The sequence below is a fragment of the Tamandua tetradactyla genome, chromosome 1 (genome assembly GCF_023851605.1).
Source record: "Tamandua tetradactyla isolate mTamTet1 chromosome 1, mTamTet1.pri, whole genome shotgun sequence".
NCBI classification, from domain to species: domain Eukaryota; kingdom Metazoa; phylum Chordata; class Mammalia; order Pilosa; family Myrmecophagidae; genus Tamandua; species Tamandua tetradactyla.
Window position 1 is genome coordinate 165,918,299 of NC_135327.1, and position 23,782 is coordinate 165,942,080.

A 23,782-nucleotide genomic window follows, 5' to 3' on the forward strand; every position below is an offset into this window, starting at 1 on the left:
AGCATCTCCAATCAACTTTGTCTCTGTTCTCTAAGTCTCAATATCTGTGTCATCTCTGCTCCGAAGTTTCTGTCATCTCTGTTGTTTCTGTAGGTTCTGTTTGCTCTGGTGGCTCTCCTCGAAATGTTTCCTCTTTTAAAGGATTCCAGTAAACTAATCAAGACCCACCTGGAATGGGTAGAGTCACATCTTCATTTAATCAAAAGTTAATATCCACAATTGGTTGCGTCATATCCCCGTGTAGATAATCTCAACCTACATTCTTGAGTCAGGATTAAAAGAAACTGCTGTTCCCACTGGATTGGAACAGGATTAAAACATGTCTTTTCTAGGGCACATAATACCTTCAAACCACTGTATAAATACTAATTATATCTAATGCCCCCAAGTTGTTTTCTAAATTGGTGACTCCACCCCATACTGTTCTCCTTTCACAAACTCCAGTTTATGATCAGGTTATGGAACGACGTTAACTATGCCAACAGGGATGCATATTAGCACTCCATATCATAAACAGATTTCTTATAGACTCCAGAATTTCAAACATCAAAGAGGACTAAACCTTTACTTAATGGGAAGATGGATAATCCATTTTTTTTAACAGAACAGGAGAAAACTAGATAAGCTTATATAAATATTTAAAAATCCTTTAAAAAGAGTCTGAGCCTACATTTAATACTGGAAGATGACCACCTCTTACAGTCCTCTCACTCAATAAATCTAAGTTGCCATCACACATTTTGCTGTTCTAACTGCTCCCCTAAGGGGCTAACAGTGTGAAGAATGACATTCTAGTAGCTTTAGATGTAAGAGATTATAGGCAATCATGAAAGGCCTCAGTGAGATGAACAAATTTTTTCCCTGGTCATTCATTGTGAGTACCTCCGTCCTGGGAAATGACAGGGCAACTTCCTTATTGCTCGAATATGCAGTGCTAAATGGAACATATTAAGGTCAGACAGGCTCAAACACCTGTAATGCCTTCAGTGCTTTATCTTCTAATAGAAAACTCAAGTCCTTTTCAGCTAGCAGATAAATCCTAGGGAAGGATTATTACTTAAGTTATTAAAGTTATTCTTTTACTCTAGTATTTTTAAGAGCAGCTGTACTTAGTGGATTGGATTAACTGGAAGTTAGTTTCACTAATTCTGTTTTTCGATTATGAAAACTAGTGGGTTTTCTCCCCATCTTCTATGTGAAATGTTCAAGGACTCTTTAAATTAAGAATTTTGGAATTCAGAGTAAAAAACAAAAACCTGTAAATAAATAAGACTAAATTTCTCAAGGCCTCAATTTTATATATATATATATATAATTTTTTTTTTTTTAAATATATAACATGATTAGATATCAGGAACCAAGCCTGGGTCTCTGGCATGGCAGTCGAGCACTCTGCCACTGAGCCACCATTGCACCACCCTCAATTATATTTTATGCTTGGTTTTGCACCCACCACACTGAAGGCTAAAATTACAGCAGTTAATTGTGAATTATCTAGTTAATTGGTCAACACAATAAAAGGACAAGTGATCATTTGGTACCTTCACTTTTACAAGAAAAATTCATTGTTTATATACCAAGAAGGCATGCCATGGCAGTTGACCTAAAAATTACCTTGCTAGCCAGAAAGAGAAACAGTATATATGCAACAGAAAATTAATGTTGGTTTATAATTAAATTGATGTCTTCATACCTCAGAGGGAATAAAAAGTCTTACTACCTTAGAGTTGTTGAAACCTTACCATATTCCTGGCACTGCCCTAAGCTCTTTAAATGTATTAACTTGCTTCATCTTCATAACACCCTATTATTATTAGACATTAAGGTTAAGGAAGATGAGACACAAAAGGTAAACTTATTTAAGATCACACATCCAGGAAGTGGTAGTGCCAAGATTCAAATCTAGACTTTCTGAATCCAGAGACTGTGTTTTTTCATTTATAAATTTATTTATGTACCCATGCATGTATGCCTGCATTTATACCGCATTATGATTTATATACAGTGAAACACATAAATATTAAGTGTACAGTCCAATGAGTATTGAAAAATGTATGTTTGGACAATCACCTACCCAAATGAGATAAGGAATATTTCCACTATTTCAGAAATTTGCTTTTATACCTTTCTAGTCAATTCCCTCATGCCCACCCCCACACCAGCTCCACAGTCAGAGGCAATTACTGTTCTAATTCTAACACCATAGGTTAATTTTGCATGTTTTGTAATCTTCATATAATGGAATGTCACAGCATGCTGTCTAGCATCTGTCATTCAAGATAATGTCTGTGAGAACCATCCATATTGAGATTCCTTTTCTTTAATTGCTGAGTAGTATTCCAGAATATGGTTATGCTTTAATTTATTTGCCCATTCTCCTGTTGACTACAGCCTTTGTTATAAATAAAACTGCTATGAGCATTCTTGTACAATTCTGTGAACATATTATCTTGTGTCTTGATTAAACACCAGAAGTCAAATTGCTAGATCTTATTGAAGGCGTATGTTCAGCTTTATAAGAAACTGTCAAATTAGTTTCCCAAAGTGTGGTATCATTTTATACTCCCAGCAATGTATGAGAGATACAGTTGCTTCATATCCTCATTAATATTTGGTATCGCAGAGACTGCACTCATAAATTTATTCTGAAAACGTGAGATGAGCTCACGTATGTGCATACAAAAATTTTATCAGGGATTAACTAGCTGGTGAAAATAGCTGTGGCCAGCTCAAGCCAAAAATACTGGCTCTAAATCTTTGATTGCCATCTATTATTTAGAATTAGAGGATTCCTGTTAGACACCAGAGTAGATAATCAACCAATATGACATAAATGTATAGTGGGTAGAATATATACATTTGAAAACCCTTGCCTCAGATGGAAACACAATCTGAATGCTGGCTGCTTTTTATAAGCATTTTGAATAATAATATATTTGTCCTTAGAACAGAACTGTAGAAGTGTTCAGATTTCCATAAGGCTTTTGATCATAGATAATAAATATAATTGTCTCAAACTGGTGTTTGCTCTGTATAAGCTTCAGTCAGTTTGGCTAAAACATACACTGGAGCAATTATTTCATAAAGGAAGTGACTAATGAAAGAAGCTTTTTCCTAAAGTCAACCAATTTTACCCGTAATGTCACACAGATAGGTATAAATGGTTTTCTAATTTTCTAAGAAAACCTTTAGAAAAGGTTGATTTATGATTTTTCTTTTCAAGACTCAGCAAGACATAATTCCATCTGGCAACTAAAATTTTAAAGTTGATTTGCAAAGGGCATTTAGCTATCAGTTAATAACCAGTGACAGTCTTCTTCGAATCTTCTCAATACCAGGAATAAAAGGGTTTTTTCTCTTAATTGATGACATTATAGTCTCTTCCTTTTCATACGAAATAGGAACATTTTAGTGATCTTGTCAAAACCATTTTTATATTCACACATATTCAAACATTTCCACAGGAAATTACTGGTTTTAATGCACTATTTGTATACTCTTCCTACAGTTTTTGCTGCAAAATCCTAAGAGAACCAAGAGAAAAGTAATAATTTCTTATAACTTCTGATTTTCTAGGATAGGTCAACTTGCATGATTATGCAAGTATTTAGCAGTGGCATTTGGAAACCAACAAAGTTCCATTAGCAAAATATGTTTCTGACCACTCAGAGAAATTAACCTATTTTAAATACTTAACTTGCCTTTTAAATTGGAAATACTTATTACATTTTTAGTATCCTGGGGCATTCACTGGTATAAGTTTCACCTATGGACCTTGCTAATTAATTCCCAAAGGTTCCAGTGATTGAATCTACAACTGCTTATTCAGGTGGAACTCCCATTCATCAAATTTCTCATTTTCTTTCAACTTTTCGTGTTCTACTGTGGCCATTTTGACATTTGTGTTTTTTTCTGCAGCCCATGTTTAGCCTATACTATGGTATATGAATACAGAAAGCTTTTGTTTTTTAGAATAATTACCATCTCTATGGTGGTGCAACAGTGGCTCAGTGGCAGAATTCTCACCTGCCAAGCCAGAGACCTGGGTTTGGTTCCGGTCCCTGCCAGTGCAAAAAAAAAAAACAAAAAAAAACAAAACACCATCTCTATCCTATAGGCTGTTGAAATATTATGAAAAGATCATAGCACAGAAATTAACCTACCTTTTCATTGCCTTTCAGTTATATCAGCAATGCTTATAGAGTTGTTTTTAGCTGCTGAGTGGATGTATTATATTTTTGTTTCATTGCTGAATGGCTCTTAAGGATATCCCACTTTGAGCATTTATGGATAATTAAACAAAATAAGGCCTACACAATTTTCACCTATCTTTCCTATATTAACAATTCTACTTTTTTTTTTTAAACAGACTGAAACAGGTGGAGATTTTGCTTGCTTGTTTTCCCAGAAACAGGGAAGAATGATTGACAGGGAATTGCTTTAGCAATCTTTGACAAAAGAATGTATGAGCCTTGTGTATGGTCTATACTAGGAGATAACCAGTGGTTCATTGTTCAACTTAATCACTCGAGGTGGGGCATCCCCAGGAATTCTGATTCTGAGACTGAACCGGGACCCAAGAATCACCAGGGTATTTAAAGCACTAATCTCATCCATGGTGTTGGTCTCTTCACCAAGATTTATTCTTTAGCAAGAGTAACATCAACTAACTGGTCAGGGGCCCAGCTTGGAGAGGATACTATTGTACCTATTGCATCATTCTGGATTCTTTCTGTTCTCTCTTTCTTTCTCATTCACTTTCCCTTTGCCATGCCTAAAATTCACCTTTCTTCCTTTTCAAGGAAATGAGGTTAGGAACCAGGCAAACAGAAGTACCTGTTCTATGATATAAGCGACTATCACTCATGGATGCACAAAGTACGTGGAATGAGGCTGGAGGGTACTGAATACCGGAGAGTAGGCAGAAACACCCACACCAGAACAGTTCTGAATGAAATAAAGTGGTGGTACAAGATGGGGGCGGGGGAACAAGACAGTCATAAATCCTTACATTGGGGTGCTAATCTGCCCAAGTAAACAGAAAAATAGCCTAAAAGGAAATGAGTTGTTTCCATTTCTTACAGAAGTTATCACTTAAACATGATTTGATTTCTCTCACCTAAATTTTAGGCCTCATGACTATAAAAATATGTAAATATCATACCTTTTAAAAAGTGGAGTGGTAAATCCTCAAAGTGACCTTCTGGCCTTCTAGCTGAGTCTGTAACCAAACTCGGAGAATTTCTCTCTTCCGAGTTGCTGCATCTGCCATCTAATTAACACCTCCTTTAACTAGACACCTGAGGCTTTTGCTTCAGAACTCCTGAAACAATTAGTCCTTTGCTGAATAAGGTAGTGTGATTTTAATTAGGTGGGAGACACAAAGAACAGTGTGATTAAGTCTTTCTGGAACTGGGGGTCACTGCAAGAGAAATAAATGACCTTAAGATAAAGAAGCTCTTCTTTTAATCTGCAAAATTTTTAGATGCACAATAATACTTACTTTACTAATATTACTTATATCAGTGCAGAGCAGAATGACTTTCCTGAGATATCACATTCTCCCAAGCCTATAATATTTTGTTTGAAATTATGACATACTTTCATCAAATAAAAATCTACAGATTTTTTTTATTTCTCTTCTAAGTTTTTTAAAGTTGCCAGTAAAAAGCACTTTAAAAATATTTTCCCACCTAGGTATTTTTTAATTTCTAGACTTTTTTTTCATATTAATCTCTGGAGGAATGTTTTTCATGCTTTAATGTGCATAGTGACTTCTGGGGGATACTGCTAAAATGCAGAATCTGATTTAGTAGGTCTGGAGGGAAGCCTTTGACTCTACATTTCTAAGGACTCACAAATAAGGCCCCTGTTGCTCGTTCAAAGACCACACTTTGTGTAACAAGTTTCTGTCTGGAATATATTTCTTAAGTAGCCAAGATAGCATTTCACCAAAGGGATATATTCTTTTCTAGTATGTCATCTTTGGAAGAGGGTTGATACAAGGTTAACATAGCAGAAACAAATTAACCCTAGTCCTTTGAAAGTCCCTGAATTTCACAATACATGGTATTTTCAACTGACTTCAATGTTGCCCGATACCATGTATGAAAATGGGCATTACTCTTGCTATTTCAGATGAGCTATTTAATTAGTGTTCATTAAGGAACTACAAATAGCTTGACCACTCATCCTCTCACTCCCAATCTGGAACCATTTCAACAACAAAAACCCATAAAATACATATTTCATCACTGAGGTGTAAAAAACAAGTGAGGCTAAGTCCTTTTTCCTTGAATTTGCTAGTACTCAGCACACAAATATGTCTTCTCTAGAGAAGCAGTGGCTCAAATGTGCTACTTCATCAAATGTAAGCCACTTGACTTGTCAACTCCCTGATACAGATGGAGGAAAAATGAATAGAAAGAGAAAGAGACGAGAGAAGTGACCCACAAGTAGTCATAAAAATGGAGGAAAAAAAAGAGAGGAAGAAAACACAAAAGTGAGAAACACAGGGTGTTTAATCCCATGGTATTCATGTAGACCTGCATGTAGGAGGTTGTAAAGATTTAATAATTAATTCTTCATTATCTGCCCTGGAGAAATGAAGCACCAAGGGGGAAAAAAACTGGTTTCTTCAGTGAGCAGTGAGCAGGAAAGTCTAGAGCAGGAGTTCAAATGTGAGTTGGAACTGAAGTGGAGAGGATCTGAGGAGGCATTTTTCAAAGAACTCCAAGAGGATGCTAGCCATTCTTTAAACTGGGTCAGCCCCGTCTCAGTGTACCGTTACAGAATTAATTCCTAGAAAATCATCATATCACTGGTAAAGTATGGACCCCATGCACAGGAAGGAACACTCATATCACCCGGTCTGTTCTTCAGTGTTGTAATTTACTGGACTGGTTTCCAAAAAATATATATTTTTTAAATATTTAAAAGATTTTTAAATCAAGGTCATATTTGAGAGAGAGGTGACTTTGAAACCTAGCTCTCTGGAGTCTTCATCCTCACCTGCTCACCACACCCCTCAATTGTGCTGCAATCGGGCGTGAGATGAGGTCGGAGAAAGTATTAAAGGAGAGCCACATGTGCAGGGAGCTCCTCCTGTCCCCACCCTGTCTTAGAAGAGGACCAGACAAGATGGCCTCATCTGGCATGTCATCTCAGGATGGCCTTCGGTGCTCACAAAGAAGCAGTCATTTTGAAAACAGAAATACAATCTGTCAGATGATGTCTCCCCTATCATTTCTTCTACCATCCTCTTTTTCACCAAGATCCCACCCAGCTTGAAATCACTTGTAAGAGTGAGATGTGAATTTGTCTAAATAAACCTACTTTACTATTAAGGGTAAAATTTTTCTCTGAACCCAAAGACTTCTTTAACAATATTTCAGCCTTTTAGATCATAAAAATAAGCATTTAATTTCAGGAACATTCTTATTTTCAGAATACAGTTTAGTGTATGTACCACTCCTGAGATTTCTAATAAACAATTGAAAAAGTAAGGTCCTGTTCCAACATGCTGTAAGACATGGCATGTGAGTGAAGAGCATGCTTCTTCTAATATTTGCTTCCCCATTAAAAAAATAGTATTCCCTTTGAATGTAATTTCAATAGAAAGGCTAAATTACAGAAGAGAAAAGATTTGAGGCATTCTTTTTCCAAAAGGTAAAATGTACTATTCCATCAATGGCAATTAATTAAAGTCACATAAATTCAGATATTAAACTTTACGGTATATTGTAGGCTACATTGCTTATTCAATTTATAGAATAACTAGCTAGGCTTAAAGGAGCTTCAACCTGCAGAACTGCTATTCTTTAACATATTCAGAGTTTGACAGTCAAGTTGTGGTTAGGATATCTCTCTAGGTAGATGTAGGATGGGGCAGGTCATGATGAAAGTCAAAATAGGACCACAAGTTGGGAGGCTAGTGCAATGATCCAGGTGACTTATAATCCAGGTGATTTTGACCAGGGTCATAGCAATAGAAGTGGTGCATTTGGGGATATAATGTGAGGAGAGGTCCAACGGGATTTGCTAACCAAGTGATGGGTAGATCATTGGTGACCTCAACAAAAGGAATTTTGGCGGCATGGAAGAGAAAAAGGCCTATGCACACTGAATCGAAGTGAGATGAGGAGGAGAGGAATTGGGCACGGAGATTCCAGGCAGTACGTTTGAAAAGTTTTGCTTGAAAGGGACAGTAGTTGGAGAGGAAGTGGGGTCAAGAGAAGATTCGTTGTTTAATTTTTTAATAAAGAAACAAAATTTTATTTTATATCGATGAGGGGGAAATGATACAGCAGAAAGGGAAAACTCACACAAGAGACAGGAGATACCAGCCGAAGGGATTATGTGGGTGAGAAAGGATGGGGCTCTTGTCCAAGGGAAGCTGTCCAGTTAGGAGCACGGACAATGAATCCACAGGAGTGAAGACAGAGTATATAAGTCCTGAAGCTATTGTTGAGTAGAAGGCATGGTGAGGTTTGGGAAAGTTGTCTCCGTTTTGCTCCTGTTAACTCATGAAATAGGAAGCAAGGCTTTCAGTTGAGAGGGAGGATGGTGACAGCAGGGTTGGAGTGTGAGGAGGAGGTGAGGGCAAGGAGAAGATATTTGGGAGAGAGAGAGTGGGAGCACGCAATTTCCAGGTGTAAGTGACTGGGGTTGTGTAGAGGACATTAATCATTGTATTAGTTAGGGTTCTCTAGAGAAACAGAATCAACAGGAAACACTTGTAAATATAAAATTTATAAAAGTGTCTCATGTGACCGCAGGAACACAGAGTCCAAAATCCACAGGGCAGGCTGCGAAGCCGACGACTCCGATGGATGGTCTGGATGAACTCCACAGGAGAGGCTCACCAGCCGAAGCAGGAATGGAATCAGTCTCCTCTGAGTCCTCCTTAAAAGGCTTCCCGTGATTAGATTTAGCATCACTAATTGTAGAAGACACTCCCCTGTGGCTGATTACAAATGGAATCAGTTGCAGATGTAGCTGATGTGATCATGACCTAATCCTATGAAATGCCCTCATTGCAACAGACAGGCCAGCACTTGCCCAATCAGATAAACAGGTACCACAACTTGGCCAGGTTGACACATGTCCCTAACCATGACAATCATACCAAGGAAATGAGAGGCCAGGGTACTATGTATATGTATGTTGAAATCCACAAGAATCAGGATCTGAAAGTTTTGCCAAAGACAATAAGCCAGAAGCTAAAAACCTTCAAATTTCACTAAATTGTTCGGCTTGAGTTTAAATTTTTCGGTTTTATTGAGCACTCAATTGCAATTTTCAAAACGTTTATCTTTTTCTGACTGTTGCTTTGCCTTCATTCATCTTCCTTTAAACTATCAAGAAAGTCAATAATGACTAGCTTGTGACTAGAATATTTTGTGTATTTTTTTTAATTATAAAGCACACCCAATGATGAATCCAAACTAGAAATTTATACCTAGAGAAGAACAATTTACACTGGGTAGAAGGAAAAAAAAATGACAATTCTATTTCTTTTATTCAGTCTCAGAGAGAAAGTTTTTAAAGAAGTGGCTGAAAAATGTATACAAATGTGAAATGTTTCCTCCATTGAGTTCAGTGACTCTAGTGTTAAACGTCTAGGCAGAGAAGGGTAACAAGAAAAATAATCAAGAAATTCATCACAAACCCATCATTTCATATCAAGCTATCAATCTTCAGCAAGATGCCAACAGTGAATCACCTGAATATTTGGATGTGAGAAGGCATCATTTGTAATACCCAGTGTTAATAGAAAACCATCAGGCCCAGGCTCAATTGCCTATTGGTGAGGGTCATTGATCCACTCTCATGACAGGATGAAGACTTATGACTCCTGGACACAGTTTTGGAACGATGTCTCTACATGCTGCCCCTTCAGGCACCTGCAAGATATTAATCAAACTCCACCTATTTTTAGTTTCAGATAGTCCAGTTCTTTCCACATTGGATACTGGGAAAGTAAAGTACAAGATTAAGGAAGGATAAATTGATATTGAAGTATTGAAAACTAAACAGTGGAATAGGGATGCAATTAGTTTGGGCCACATCTCAAGTTGTAAGTCTAATTCCTAAAGTGGGAAATACAAGCCAAATACAGTAAATGTTTTAACATTGTAAGTGTTAAATATAAATATTAAATATAAATATCAACATTTGAGGACTGCAATGACCAGAAGTATTCGTTCCCATTGTGATCTGAATTTAAGACACAGAGAATTCCATACACTATGAAATTTCCAGAATTAATCTCTAGTTCATACATGTCACTGGCAGTTTTGTTTAAAGTGAGCAATTTATTTGCCATGTTAAAAAAAAGACATATAAAAGGACAAGAATCTGAAGACTATTTTAGAATGTATACAAACTAAGAGAACCAGGGAAAAATATTTATCATTAGAGAACAATGCCTGAGTTTTTCGGAAGAGGAGTTTTGCTGGATACTATGAAAATGAATGGATGGGTGGGGACAGGATTGGAGGGGCTGACAAAGCTGAGCAGCACGTGGCCGACCACCCCTTATTTCCTTCTGCACTAGAGAAAAGTTCAAAAAGAATCACCTGTTATTCTAAAAATATCTTAATAAAATTGATGCAGTAAATAAATATGACCATCATGAACTATACTCCCCACTTATGGAGTCTGAAGGTATCTGATGAGTAATATATGATGTTTTACATTTGTAGTGAGGCAGCCATTGACTCATGAAAGAAACAGGGGCAAAGGTGTATTCGAACCAAAGAGAAAATCAGAGCAAAAAATGTGAATTAGACCAAAGGCACCAGAACAAAAACAGTGACATTTAGGCTTACATGTAGAGAATAAGGAAAAATTGAGTCAACCAAGGACTGTTAGAGGAATGGCTTTTGAGTTTTACGCTAGGCTGAAGACTAAAGAAAGAGATGATTGAGAGTGTTCTTCAAGTATACTCTAAGGTGAGGAGAAACTAGTTGTTTTGTTTTACTTTGCTTTGTTTTTCATTGAAACAGAGTCTGTTTCAGAGAGAATGGTGTTATTTTTAAATTAGTTACACTGGAAACCCAGTCAGAAAAGGTACCTTGTTTTCTACCCCACAACCGTAGCTAAAGGAAACAGAGAAAGAAAATGCAATGACTGAGAATCCAGAAATTTATTTGATCTGTGCGACGAAAGTATAAACTTATGTATATCCTGCCTTCACATACTTTGAGCACCAACATGGTTTCCACTGATTATCTCTTACTCATGGGAGGCTAATTACATGATCTTCTGAAGATAATCCTATAGAAACGGTCAGAGGAGTTTGGGATATTGCCCTCTTATAAACACCAGTGGTGCCCCTCAATATTACCTTCTCTCATCATTCTGATTATGTGGAGTAATAAGACTTCCTCATTTCTTTGAGGTCAGGAATGGCCATTTAACTTTCTTTGGAAAATAGAATATTGGTGTTGGTGATGTGTGTGTCCCCTCTCGTTGGAAGCATTTACTTGCCATCGTGAAACTTTTCAGAACACTCTTCCTTTGCTGCTGCAATCATGGGAGGGGAGGGCTGGAACAGAGATGTGAAACTGAGCCATGACATGAGGGACAGCTTCCCGGAGGGTCACCAGACAGAAAGCACACTTCATTAGAAGAAGACTTAAATATTTGTTTTTAGGCCTCCAACATTTGGGGGTTCTTTATTACTGCCACTTAACCTAGTCCATGCTTAATTTTTTATGTTGAGTATGGTAGAGAATTTTGTTGGCAGGAAGCTTTATGTTAAAAGGTTCATTTGCAACTTTATCACCCATGTTTCCAAGGTTAGCTTTATTAATTTATTTAATATTCTTACCTAATTGCCCTGACCCAAATTCCAGCCAAGTGGGTGAATAGGAGTGGTAAGGGCAGACATTCTTGGCTTGTTCCTGATCTTCCGGTGAAAGCATACAGTCTTTCACCTGCAAGTATGACATTAGATGTGTACTTTTCATAGATGTCCTTTTTCAGTTTGAGGAATTGTCCTGCTAGTCTTCATTTCTTGATTGTTTTTTACCATAAAAGGGTTGTATGTCGTCAAATGACTTTTCCACTATTGAGAAAATCACATGTTGTTTTTTCTTTCTATTAATACTTATACTCAAGCTAGCTTTTTTGGTTTTTTATTAAAGTATAGCACTCAACACAACTATCTACTTAAAACTGCATCTCCAATAAAATTAGTTTCAAGTAACTACTTTAGTGGCTCCATTATTTCATATAGCCACTCAGCTCCTCCTGCCAGGCTTTCTTTGAATTGCATATGATTTAACGGATTGCCAGTTTAACCCAAGATTCTAAAACGATTTGTTGCCCAATCTTTTTTTTAGAGTAAAATAGGATTGTAATTTCATCTTCCCTAACAAATTCATTTCATAGGAAGCCTTACTAAATACTCTTTCTATAGATTAAGGGTCAGCATATTTTTTCTGTATTGGGCAAAATAATATATTTTCAGCTTTGTTGGCCATATAATCTCTTTTGCAATTTCTCAACTCTGCCATTATGGTTTGAAAACTGCTATAGATGATATATGAAAAAAAGAGTGTATTTATTAACAGAGTTAGGCAGCAGGCTGACTCTGACCCACTGGTCATAGTTTGCCAACTCTTTCTTTAGATAACACTTCCAGTTTAAGTAACATCCCTATAAGTCCATGATATCAGCTATCATTTAAGCATATTCTGGGACTCTATTAATTAAATCAGCACTCCAGTTGACAATTTATTTGATGTTCTCCTCCATCATGAAATAAAACACATACCCTATTCATGCTGGTAACTCTAGGTTTAATATCCATTAAAAAATTCCTGTTGAGCCTGAGAAATAAGTACAGCACTGCTAGTCCCTGTTTTAGGAAAATCCTCTCAATGCTACTCTTCCCTTATCTCCAATACCTCTTGTGCATGAAAAAATTCATGGTAGAATTAACAGTAAGGGCAGCATGGGTGGGAAAAATATTGTAGAAAGTGGCAGCAATGCCTGGAGTGCACAACAGTGAATAATGGAAGCTATGGGCCAATGGCCTCTATTGGAATGGGGATGGCAAACAGTTTGTCCATAGGGCAGATTTAACTGAACAAAATGGGTTTTATTTGGCCTGCACAATGTGGGATCACAAAGAGCCTTTTAAACTGTCAAAATTCAATCCCGACTCAGTTATACTAAAAACCAGGATTTCTAGTTCTTTTGAAAATGAAGCCATCTGGCAATATGAGGTCCTCATCCCCCCGCTTCACACACACATATTTATCTCACAACGTTGACTAGTACAGAGAGGTATTTGCCCTCTTTAGATGAAATGTGCCTCTCCATATTGCTGCCGTCCCACCACTCCTGTGGTCACGCACCACTGTCCTAGTGTCTGTAGATGTTTGAGATTGTGTCCCCGAATGAGATTCTCCTATGCCTTTGCGCATTATCCATTGTGCATTTTAGAAAATGACCTACCTCCCCAAATCCCAACTATGACAATCTCTGCAGGGCTGTTAATCATGGTGCCCTCCCCAAGCCACAGGGTGGGCATATGACCCAATCAAGGCCAAACTTGAGGATTTCAATCTTGAGCAGGGTGGTACTGGCACAAAAAAGAAGCCAGCTTCTATCAAACTGAGATGTCTCCAAAGAAACACTGGCTCTACCCACAGTCACTGTCACCTAAGGCAATCTCCCAAGTGGTAGAGCTTGTTCTGGTCCAGGCATGGGCTTTGGAAAGAATAAGGAGGAAAATCATTGATGTTTCTGTACTTTGAGGATTTAGCTTGTCGGCTTTCTGCCTGAAAAATCTGAGTGTGTAAGGAGTGTGTGACTCAGCCTTCCTTGGGGTAAATCTTTCTCACAGAGAGAAAATCTGATGAATATTATTGATTTTTCTCAAATTACATGTTTGATTGCATCAAGAACTTACTCTTGGATTTTTTAATAACAACAGTGGCAGCCCAAGCAATGGCTACTACTTTCTGAGCACTGGGCCCCAGGAACTACACATTTCCTATTTTATTTACTCTCCCCAACAACCCAAGAAGGTAGCAGATATTTGTTGTTTTTGTTTGCCCAGTGTCCTTTCTGCCTTCTCTTGCTAATAATATTACTATTTCCTTTTAGAAAATGACCTACCTCCCCAAATCCCAACTATGGCCATCTCTGTAGGGCTGTTAATCATGGCGCCCTCCCTAAGCCACAGGGTGGGCATATGACCCAATCAAGACCAAACTCATTGAGGATTTCAATCTTGAGCAGGGTGGTACTGGCCCAAAAAAGAAGTTTGATCAGATTATCTCCATGATGCTGCTGAGAAAAGACCTTATATTAATTACTAATCTGGATCTCAGAGCTGCTGTGGTTCCTGTGTTTTCAAATGTCTTGTTCTTCAGCTTAACCTTAAATGATGTAAGCTACCCTGATTCTTGCAATAAATTTATTTTGTCATTTAAGTTAGCTGAAGAAAGAATCCACTACTATAACTCACTGTGCTATTATGAGTTAACTGACTTATAAAAAACAAATTTCATTCTATATGAGAAGGACAAAATAATGTCATTGTGTAGAAAGTACCCAATATGGAATCAGACCTGTCAATAGCTTCTAAGTTCAGCCACTTACAAACTGTTTTGACCGAAAATACGTTGTTCAGTTTTGTTAGTTGCAAATTGGACATAATATTACCATAATGCTTATCTTTCAGAATTGTTGCAGGAAATCAGTTACTTAACACACACATAGGAAGTATTTTTAAACAGCAGTTGTATTAGCTGTAGTTCCCATTGTTAATAGTGTTACTGTTTTTAATATTCAAAGGTCCATTCAAACAGGCCAAGCTCTGGAAAGCTTTTCAAAAGGATTTCTACAACCCAAAGTCATTTCAGAAAAGCCTTCTCAAAAATACATTTGGCTGGTTTACTTGATGGTACTTAATGCCTTTTGAAAATTAATACTTTCTACTCAATTTTCCTTATATATTTTTTTCCTCTTTGGGTGACAGAGTAAGTTTTTTTCTTTTCTCATTACTAATTTTCATGGTCTTGGGAGGTGGGTGTTTCATATTTGCTGTGGTTATAGAATTAAGATTACCTGAAAAAATGGTTTATAATTTTTATAATTCCATAAAGAAATCAATAGGCTTAAATAGCATAAATGTTGTTAAATTTGATATGAAGAACATTTAGAAGAGGAAATAATCCTTGTTCACATTTTAAACTTAGGGAAAATTTCTCTTGCACTTCTATATTGCAAGGCAGATACATGAAAATTGAATGCTTAAAGCACTAATATATTCCTCAATTGTTGTGTATGCTAATTTCCTTGCAACTAAAATTTATATTTTCTTCATATTTATATATGAAAGTCCTGTATAGCACAGGACTTTTCACAAAGAGACATAAAATAAACATTAGATTTACAAATAAATGAGTGAATACAGGAGTACCGGCATGGTTTTTCTTATTAGCTCAGGCAATATATGCCATCATTAGCCATAAAATTTTGACTAATACTTTAAATGGAGTTAGATAAATGCAAAGAAATGTTCATTGATTTTAAGAATCAATGAATTGATAACAAAGAGCTCTCTGAAACTTCTTATCAAATTAGAAAGTGGTTGGGCTCCTGTGTTTGAGAAGTTATTTATCAGTGGACTGCTAAAATCTAGCCGATTTACAGATGACAAGCAGTTAAGAAATTGGAGCTATGTTGTAGAGCAGACTCAGAATCCCAAACTATCTCATTAACATGAAAAAAAATGGGCCAAATTGAAAAATATAAATTATATATAGGCAAATACAATGTCTTTCACTAAGAACAAAGAAAGAAAGAAACAAGAAAAGAAATAATAGAAAAGAAACCATTTAAGTTTGGACTTTCACAAGAGAAAATACTTAACAAGTTTAATTAGCAGAGTATCCAATTTAAGATAATAGTGTGATTTTGCTAAAGAAGCTAAAGCTGTTTTAAGCTATTTCATCTAAGTTACAGTACCTGAACAAGGATGCCACTATTCATTTTACGCTTTACTAAATCTCTCCTAAAACAATTGAATATTGTTCACTTTGGGATGCCACATTTTAGAGAGACAGTGATAAGTAGTGTGTCTGTAGAGATTTTTAAGAGGAAGTTGTTTTGATTTGCTAAAGCTGCCAGAATGCAATATACCAGAATGGAATGACTTTTAAAAAAGGAATTTAAGTTTTGAGTTTACAGTTCTAAGGTCATGAAAATGCCCAAAATAAGGCGCCAACAAGAGGTAACCTTCGCTCAAGAAAGGTTGATGTCATCTGGAAAACCTCTATCAGCTGGAAGGCATATGGCTGGCAGTTGCTGGTCCTTTGCTCCTGGGCTCCATTGCTTTCAGTCTCTGTTTCCTGTGGGAGTGCCTCACTTGGCTTCTCTGAGGCTAGGTTTCCTCTCTCGGATTCCCTAGGCTCTCTCTAGGTTCTGGCTTGTTTTGCACGTCACAAGAAGGCACATGGTGACATCTGCTGAGCTCTGCATTTCTAAATGTCTGGGTCTCCTGTTGGCTTTGTCGGCCCTCTAAGCATCTCCAAACATCTGTGTCTCTGTCAGCTCTGAAGCAACTGTTCTCCAAGTGTTTACATCTGAGATTTCCCCAAATGTTTCCCCTTTTAAAGGACTCTAGTAAACTAATCAAGACCCACCTTGCATGGGTCTTGCATTTAATCAAAAGGCCAAACCCACAATTTGATATGTGACATCTTGATGGAAATAATCTAACTAAAAGGTCATACCCACAACTAAATAGTCACATCTCTATGGAATCAATGCAATCAAAGTTTTCCATCCTAAACAATAGGTCTGGTCTCATAAAATTGGATCAGGCTTAAAATATGACTTTTGTGGGGTACATAATAGTTTCAAGATGGCACAGAAGGGTTTAAAAGAAATATATAAATCAAAAAAAGAAAAAAATATATAAATGAGCAGAATTTGATATTTGAAGATCTATCATGAAATACACTATTTATGCAGTTTCAGAGAGTAGGACTTAAAAGAATGGATACCTGCCATAAAGAAGAATTAGGCTTTATATGGTAAAGGATTTTTTAATGATTAGAGCTCCCTTGATTTAAGATTTGAAAGACTGCATTTTCCAAAATGACCATAGTAATATTTCTGGTCCCATATATTCTCCAGAACCTTGAATTTCTCTCCTCTCCTTGAATTTGGACAAGGTTGTGACTGGTCAAACTAAAACAATAGGGTGAAAAGTACATCATGACTTCTGAGATGAGGTCATAAGAAAAATATGGCTTCCATCTTGCTCTGTCTTAGGACACTCACCTTGAGGACTCAGCCTCCAAGCCAAGAGAAAGTTGAGGTTGCATAAAAAGGTCACATGTAGGTGTTCAGGCCAATGACCCTGAACAGCCAAAGTCAATGATGAGATGTTTGAGTGAGCAATCCTTTTAATGACTTCAGCCTCCCATCCTATGATTCTTCCAGCTGAATTTCCAAACACACTGAAACAGAGACAAGTCTTGTTCAAAAAAACAACATATAGAAATGTAATTTCTACATCAAGGTGACCCTTGATATTAAGCATTGCATTGCTCTAATTGATAACTTTTGTCATGGCTCTTCTAGTACCCATTTCAAACAAAAAATTTACCCTGTCTTGCTCCTTTGCAGCTTCCAATAGAAATAATAGGAATGCTAGAAAGTGAGTGAAGAATTGGAAAATACCTCCTGAAGTTCATGACCTCTGAGAGCTCCACAGGGTTCCTGAAGAATCAAAAGCTCTTCTAGTGCTCAGGGGGTCCAAACAAACCTTCAGCGTGTCCAATAAAAGACCCCACTTTGACAATATTTCTAGAGAAGTGGAATGAAATGGAACATTTTCACATTTTTTTTTGATCCTAGAATTTCACACTCACATAAACTGATTAAGAATTCTATATAGAAGTTACCTTGATGAACAATTTTTTTAAACTTTTTTACATGGGTAGGCACCAGGAATCGAACCTGGGTCCTCTGGCATGGCAGGCAAGCGTTCTTGCTGCTGAGCCACTGTGGTCCGCCCTTTTTAACTTTTTTTAATTGTATAATATAACGTATATACAAAGCAAAAAAGAAAAATGCAATAAGTTTCAAAGCACTCTTCAATGAGCAGTTACAGGACAGATCCAGAGTTTGTCATGGGCTACCATACCATCATCACAGATTTTTCTTTCTAGCTGCCCCAGAACATTGGAGGCTAGAAGGAATAAATATTTTTTTTATCATCACTTTTGTGTGTGTGTGAAAAAATAACATATATACAAAAAGCAATAAATTTCAAAGCACAGCACAATTAGTTGTAGAACAGATTTCAGAGTTTGGTATGGGTTACAATTCCACAATTTTAGGTTTTTACTTCTAGCTGCTCTAAGATACTAGAGACCAAAGAAAATATCAATTTAATGATTCAGCAATCATATTCGTTTATTAAACCCTACCATGTCTGTATAATTCCACCATCACCTTTGGTCCTTCCCCCACTCTTTAGGGGTATTTGAGTTATGCCCATTCTACCTTTTCCATGTTAGAAAGGCTGTCAATAAAAAGCGGTCAGGATATGGAACTAGCTGATGATCTGGAAAGGTTGGTCCCCCTTGGTTTTAGCACTTATCTGGTCCAGAGCCTGATCGACAATTTTTTAAAGCAACATCTTAAATTCCAATATGGAAATACTTTTATCCAGTTTGGAAACCTTGGTATTTATTTCTTCCCTACAGAATCAATATTAGATATAGTAGCAAGGTATATTTCCTTATTAGTAAGTCAAAACAATAGAGAATTTCTCTCAAACTTTTAATTGAGCAGAGATGTCCTTCTAAGAGAATATCAAACTTGGATCTTATTGGGTAATAAACTCAAAGCTTAAATATTGGCTTCAACAACCATCGCTGTGATAATATTCAATTATAAAATACATCCTTAACTATGTGACTTTAACTATGTAACTGTGTGTAGCATTCCCAGGTCTCAAATTCATAACAACAACAATAACAACAAGGAAAATCTGTACAGAATAAACTCAGTTTCCCTACCATTGAACAGAAGTCTGGGTGTGACAGGCAAAGTGGTGGCCCCAAAAGACGTCCACGTCCTAATTCCCAGAACCTGTGACTGTGTTACCATACATGGCAAAAGAGACTTTGCAACTGGATTAAGTTAAGGACCTTAAGGTGGAGGAATTTTCTGGATGGGTCCAATTTAATTATGAGTCTTTAAAAGCAGAGAACCTTTCCCAGGTCTGGTCAGAGGGATATGTGACTACAGATGGATCAGAGAGATATAACATTGCTAAGTTTGAGGACAGAGGAAGGGGCCACAAGTCAAGGAATGAAGGCAGCCTCTAAAAGGCAGAGAAGGCAAGAATGTTATCAGCCCCAATGATTCTTTGACCTTAGCACAGTAAGACCAGTATCACACTTCTGACCTACAGAACTGCAAGATAAATTCAAATAGTTTAAACCATTAAGTGTGTAGTTTACTGCAGCCATAGAAAACTAATATACAGGATTTTAACAGATTGGACCAATTTAGACCCACCTTTGGACATATCACAGTGGCAAGGGAAATGCCATGGGTTAGGCATGGGTTAAGTAGCCCCACCCAAACAAGTTATTGTAGAGAAGAAGATGTGATTAGAATCAATGGCCTATCTCTGGAGCAGGAGGCAGCAGTCCACACAAATTCCATAGCTGTCACATAATGGGGAATGGAGGTAGGCAACCTAAAACATGTTTTGCAGTGTGGCAGGTACTCTGAAGATTCTATGGTCTGTTCAGCTCAGCAGTTATTCAGAAAAGTGGCTTCTTTCCTCTCTAAGAGGGGTATTGACTAATTTTTTCTTCCATGTCTTACACTTCTCTTGATGACTGTAGTTTTTACATCTGGAGAGGCTATAAATTTTCTTAGGACCTGCATGAAATGAGGTCAGTGATATTTGTAAACTGTTTGCTCAAGATCTAATTGAGGAAAGAAAGATACAGTGAAAGAAAAATGAGGCTGAAACACAATCACAACCAACTGCTTATGCGGGGAACAATGGTTTTATTACCTAGAGAAGAATGATACAGGATCACACATTCACGAAAAAATACTGTGGCAGCCTGTTTAAATTTATTATGTAATCCTTGATTTTCTGAGGTCTTTCAAGAGTTCTTTAAATCCTTGTATATTAGCAATGACCTCTTTCTAACTTCTTAGTCCTATACACTAGAATATGCTAATCATGATTTCTTCACAAGCCGAGGTTTTTAATTACTAGAATTATGTTAAATGAAATCCTCCTTTTCTGAATAGCCTCAATATAAACATTTTAATAACTATGGTTCTGATGGATCAAGTACTTGAAATGTGTACTTAATCCACAACTTGTGACAATTCCAATATCTGATCCTTAGTTTAAAAGCATAGAAAGGTATGGATGATAGAGTTCCCATGGGAGTCCAAGAGACACTTAAAAATAACAGTAGTTCATGACTTTATGGCAGAAAATAATGTCAAGGCCAATATTTTCAGTGTAAGCCCCTTCCTTGAGCCAATAGACTGCCACCTTGAACTTGACTAAAGATTAAGGGGCCAGAATGCCATCATATTCCTAGTACCTCTTTGATCTCTTTTGCCAGAGAGTGCAGATCACACTTCTTTATGAAAATTAAATTCTAATGGACATTTTGATTCCCCAGTGGGCCTTCAAAGCTACCAAATCCAATACTCTACCTAAAATAGAATGGACAGTACCTTTCCCACACATTGGCTGATAGCTATAGAACACTATCCCTTCTTGAAACCTTCTTTTCAATATTTTTATGTTTTATGTCTTGTGTTACAGATAGGATAGAAGCCATCTATTTTATTGGTATGTCTGAATTAGTGCATTGATACTATTAGTAAAGCTCAATCTGTAATGTTAGTATAGCAGGAGCTATGTGATTCAGTGGGTAAGAGCAGACTCACTGCTGGGTTAACATCCTACTCTATCACTTACTAGCTTATTAGCTAAGGGAGCTTTGGCAAGTACTTAATTTCTCTCTGTGCTTCAGTTTCCTCATCTGCCACTGGTAATAATACCTATGTCATGGGGTTGTTGGGCTCATTAAACCTTACATTAAAAGTTTATTTCCTGGCATATGGTAAATGTCATGTAAATGTGTTCTATCATTAATGCTATTTTCTCTATATCTTATCTGCAGTGTGTGGGCTGATTGAGTTTCTTCAAGTGTAACTCAGTGATAAGAAAAAAGGCATACAGAAGGAAATGCTTCACCTTTATCTACCACATCCTAAAGGAGAAAGACCAGAATCTGGGGAATGTGAGTATTTTGGTCATGAAGTAAGTATGTACCTGGGTATCCCATGGCCTAGAGAAACTAGCCCTCTACGTCTGCCATCTCCCTTCACCCACAACCCACTACAACTAATGTAGATTAATCTACAGCTAATGTAGAGCTTTATATTTTTACATCAGGAGGTAACATCTTGGATAAAGAGTATGCACATATGCTTATTAACATAAAATATTTGAACTAACCGATATCCTGATTACTTTTCAATCAGCAAATTCCTCAAGTCACATTGCTCTAGATTCTCCAGAAAGAGTGCAAAGCCAAAAATCAGATTTTAGGCTCTGGCAAATTCAAATCTGCAAGCCTTCTTTTTCTGATGACCTCCACTCATCACCAAGCTTGTAGCCTTTCTATTCAAATACGTCTATAGGCTTCCTTTTGACCAAGATGGCAGCATAATATGTTCCAGGGTGCCATTCCCTCACAAATCTTTGAAGAACCACAATCATGCCAAGAACAGCAGAATGCACGTTCTTCTCTAGTACGTGTGTATCATTCTCTAGGAAAGACCATATATTAAGTCACAAAACAAGTCTCAACAAATTAAAAACTATTGACAGCATATAATATATCTTGTCCAATCATCACAGAATGACTCTACAAAACAATCACATAGAGAGAGTTGGAATATTCACAAATACATGGAAATTAAAACATGTAATTTTTAAGTGACCAAAGGGTCAAAGAAGAAATTGTAGGAGAATTTAGGAAATATCTTGAGGCACATGAATAGAAAAACACAACATTCCAAAACTTAGGGAATGTAGGAAAGGCAGTGCTGAGAAGAAAATTTATAGCTCTATGTTTACCTCAAAAAAGAAAAAAAGATCTCAAATTAGAGAATTAACCCCATAATTGGAAGCTCTAGGAAAAGAAAAGTAAACTACAACCAAAGTCAGAAGAATGAATGAAATAATGAAAATCAGAGTAGAGATAAATTACATAGAGATATAAAAAGCAGTAAAGAGAATCAACAAAACCAAACATTAGTTCTATGAAGTATCAAATTGGCAAACTTTTAGCTAGAGTGATAAAGAAAAAGAGAGAGGACCTAAATAACTAAAATCATAAATGAAAGGTGAGACATTACTCCTGATCCCAAAGAAATAAAAAAGGATTTTAACAGATACTATGAATAGCTGAATGCCAATAGATTTGATATGTTAGGTGAAATGGAAAAATTCTTAGAAACATATAAAAAAAATATCTAAATTGACTCAAAAAAAAAAAGATCTCAACAAACTAATTACTAGTAAAGAGTTTGACTCAAAAAACAAAAATCTCCCAACAAAGAAAAAGCCAGAACCAAATGGATTCACAGGGACATTCTACCAAACATTCCAAGAAGACAACTCCAGTTCTGCTCAAACTCTCCCAAACTGTTTAACTCATTCTACAAGGCCAACATCATTCTCATACCAAAGCCAGATAAAGACACCACAAGGTAAAATAACTACAGACCAATATCTCTTTGAATACAGATGCAAAAACCCTCAATAAAATACTAGCAAACTGAATCTAACAGCATTTCAAAAGAATGATGCACTGTGATTTATTGGGATTTTATCCTTGGTATGTAAGTTTGGCACCCTTTCTTGATAAAAAAAAAAAAAAAACACTCAGAAAAACTAGGAATAGAAGGACACTTCCTCAACATGATAAAGGTTATATAGGAAAAACTCACCTCTAACACCCTACTTAAGACTAAAAATTTTCCCTTTAAGATCAAGAACAAGACAAGTATGCCCACTTGACCACTGTGTACTGAAAGTTCTTGCCAGAGCAATTAAGCAAGAAAAAAATAAGTAATAGGCATCCAAATAGGAAAGGAAGGGGTAAAGCATTCCCTATTTGCAAATTACATAACCCTAGATACAGAAAATCCTGAAAAAAATCCACAATCAAAGTATCTAGAACTAATAAATGAATTCAGCAAAGTGAAAGGATACAGGACCAACACCCAGAAATCAGTAGTGTTTCTATATACAAGATTAATAATCAGAAGAAAAAATTCTATTCACAATACCAACTAAAAGAATCAAATATCTAGAAATGAATGTAACCAAGGCTGTAAAGGACTTGTATGCAGAAAATTACAAAACCTTGCTGAAAGAAATTAAAGAAAGTTCTCAATAAATAGAAGGACATTCCATATTCATGGATTGGAAGTCTAAATATTGTTAAGATGTTAATAATACCAAAAGCTATTTTTAGATTTCATACAATCCCAATCAAAATTTGGACATATTCTTCTCAGAAAAGGAAAAACCAATCATCAAATGTATTTGGAAGTGTAAGGGGCCCCAAATAGCTAAATACATGTTTATAAAGAAGAATGAAGTTGGAGAACTCACACTTTCTGATCTTAAAACTTATTACAAAACTATAGTAATGAACACAGCATGGTACTGGCA